At 38.5% G+C, this 3,507-nt stretch overlaps 1 pseudogene; it reads left to right on the plus strand.

Annotated features, from left to right (window-relative positions):
* The first annotated feature begins 463 nt into the window (after positions 1-463).
* On the plus strand, positions 464-3,146 carry LOC124523370 (60S ribosomal protein L18a-like; annotated as a pseudogene).
* Positions 3,147-3,507: the final 361 nt, after the last annotated feature.

Consider the following 3,507-nt stretch of genomic DNA (forward strand, 5'->3'; position numbering starts at 1 on the left):
AATTTAACTTGAGGAAAATGTAGGGTTGCAGGAGAAATTACGTATGACAGGGAGAAGTAAACAGTTAGTTTGCTTTAAGAAAGGCTCTGTGGGAAAGAAGTGTTTGCAGATCCAAGAAAGAGAGGGGAAATCTGGTGAAGTAAGTTCTTAAAGTACATAGAAAGGAGAGATAGCAAGAAAATCGTTGGAAAACTAACCCTAAGAAGGAAAAGGTATTTCATTCTCTGAAATTGGAGGAGAAAGTGAGATAAATCCTAGTATCACTGAATATGAAGAATCTGTGATAGAGGGTAAAGAGGGGCAGCAAAGAAATTTCGTGACTGTTGACTTGTTTTCTCACTGAAGAAATAATCCAAGACATCTGTTGAAGTTAAGGATAGTAGCTTGGTAACACTGGGGCAGCCACAACAAAAAAGGGACCTGGAGCCAACAGGAAAGAAAAAGGTATCAGACATTAATAAGTATGCAGCCAACACTTCCTTTTGTGGGCCGCAGTGAGAGTGGAAAGTGCGCCCCAAAGGCCTCAGGCACACTGGGAGAGTACAAGGTGATAGAGCACTGCCTGCCTACCCCAAATGCCATACTCTGCGCCTCTATCACGTGCACATCTTTGTACATAATCATGCTGTCAACACGTTCCACTTCTGGTACTTTGTCTCTCAGCTGAAGAAGATAAATATATCTTCAAGGGAAATTGTCTACTATGGACAGGTGTTTCAGAAATACCCCATGTGGGTCAAGAACTTTGGCACCTGTCTGTGCCATGACTCCCCAGTGGCACTCACAATATGTACCAACAGTACTGGACCTGACCACTGCAGGTGCTGTTACCCAGTGCTACTGAGACATGGACACCTGGCATTGCACCTGGGCCCACTCGATCCAGATTATAAAGGTGGAGGAGACTGCAGCCAGCAAGTGCCTACCAGCAGCCAACCAACTCCATGACTCTATGATCAAGTTCCCACTGACCCACCGGGTCTTGCATGGCCAATAGAAGCCATGTTTTACCATGGAGAGGACCAAAATCTTCTTTTACATACAGAGCTTCCCTGTCCCTAGGTCTGCCCAAAGAAATGCCTTGGGAAAACCAAAAACCCAAAAATCCAAACAAACCAACAAACAAAAAAACCTATACACAACAAAACGAGAGAGAGAGAGAGAGAGAGAGAGAGAATGCAGTTAAGGCAGAAGATTCTACACTCATAACCCTAAAGGATCTGATCAGTATAGCTATGTAATGTTTCTGTAGAAGTCCTAAGCATCTGAGATGACAAGGAGACACATAAAATTCTTGGACCAATCCCTGTTATCAATGGCAAGTTTTCTGTGGTGAAAGGTGAAGAGGAGCAAATGAATAAAAAGTCTTGAGTGAGCACAATTGAAATGAGCGATGACTGTGTCCAGGCCACATAAACAGGAAAACAAAGCCTGCTACAGAATGACCCATTAAAGGAGCTCAATTTCTAGGTCACTGGAGATAGGGAATGGAGAAGACAGGTGGAGATGTAAGGGTGGGGTGGGGTGGGGGATGGCAGCTACACTCAGTAGCAGTGCCACCAAAGGAATTTGAAGGTTGGAAAGGTAGAGGGTTTCAGATAAAGAGTTTTAAGATTTTGGAAACCAAACAATTATAAAAGATAGTGACATACAGACAATGATCTAGAAATTTGTCCTTGAAGTTGGGCAGTGTTATGGAGGGAAGTAACTAGAGAAGAGTCCAAGACCCTAGTGGCCAGGAAAGGTGTTACATGTTAACAGGAGATTAACTTTAAAAAGATTACTAAATATTAGTTATCCTATTTTCTCAGGCCAAATAAGATTTCTAGTACACTATAAAAAGAAGGAAGAAGAAGGAAACCCCTTTAATGTTTCATATTATAGTTCAGAAAGCTTACAGTATTGTATAACAATTTCATTAAACTGCAGTGAGATTTATTTTTACAGAATGCTCATATGCTACAGATAGACATTACCTTCTGAAGAAGATGTCAAATAGACTTGTTTATGCCCAGAGAAGCCACATATGTAGAAAAAGCCTCACACATCTACTACAGTTTCTGGAAAAGAGCTGAACAATTGGTGGTTACTACTGATGGAATTTAAAACAGATTCAAAAGATATAAGAAGCTACATTGTTAAAGGAATGGTATATAATTCTTGTGCTTCTTTACGTATGAGATCTTTTCTAAAATTTTTTTTGATGTTTATTTTTGAGAGAGAGGGAGACAGCACAAACAGGGGGAGACACAGAATCCAAAGTAGGCTCCGAGCTCTGAGCTGTCAGCACACAGCCCTACATGGGGCTTGAACTCATTGACCAGTGAGATCATGACCTGAGCTGAAGTCCAATGCTTAACCAACTGAGCCACCCAGGTGCCCCTCTAGGTATAAGATTCTTAATTTAAAAAGTAACTGCATAAATCTCGTGACCCTAGGAAATACTTGGTTACACTGAAGCTTTATTTAGCCCTGAAAAGAAATTCAGTGTTCTCTCTTGGTGAAATTTTGAAGAATCACTCATTAGACCTAATTGTTCTTCCAGAACGTCTGGCTGTTAGAGGTAATTTAGTAGGACAGAAAATAAAATATACTCACAGATTACTTGCTACAAATAAGATTGTACTCTCTGTCTATATCGTGAAACATTAAATCATATTTCCAAAGAGAGAAGTTACCTGATTATCTCCTCAAGAAAATACATGTGTGTTAATTCTTAACATCTTAACTCTACATTTGGGAAGACCTTATTTTAAGGTTTGACTTTTTCCTGCTGCTGATCATAGACCTGAGGACAATAATCAGAACCACTAACATAAGATGACAAAGAAATGCCATAAAAAATAGTTACATAAGATATACCAGGAAAACAAACAAACAAACAAACAAACAAACAAAATACTTGTTTTTTCTGGGCAGTCTTATTGTGATACGTAGAATTTTTACAAAGATTAGGTGATTTTGAGTGGCATTTACAACTAAAAGATAGGAAAAATCAACATTTTTAAAAATTTTATTTTTCTTCTGGAATCCTCAGGCAATATTATAACTGACTCATTTAACTCATCTGAATTAGTTTTTAATAAGCTCTCAAAGGTGGACCAATTGTCTCTAGTTTCTCCTGGGAACTGGAGATAATTAAATGAAGGTGCAATCCAAACTCCTAAGGATATTTTTTGGCTAATTTTTGAGACTTCTTACTTCTAACTAATTTCCCTTAGATCTACATACCATTCTGACCCCACATCTACCATGGGTGATTAAGAGTTCTGCTTGCTTCTTTCACTATCAATATGAATAACTCTTATTTCAAGCTTAGAATTTACCTGCAAAAATGAAAAACTTGTCAGTTATTATCTACCATTACACTCTGTCTTATTCACACACAAAAAAATCATTTATTGATTTCATATGTAACCAATGATGGGTTTTACATTCTTAGCTACTAACCTACCACTCCTTTTGATTTTGGTATATTGTTAGAATTTAGAATTCAAACCCAAGTCC

The sequence above is a fragment of the Lynx rufus genome, unplaced genomic scaffold (genome assembly GCF_022079265.1).
Source record: "Lynx rufus isolate CCGP_SWC_20201006 ecotype Redwood Valley unplaced genomic scaffold, mLynRuf1.p SCAF_4, whole genome shotgun sequence".
Classification (NCBI taxonomy): Eukaryota; Metazoa; Chordata; class Mammalia; order Carnivora; family Felidae; genus Lynx; species Lynx rufus.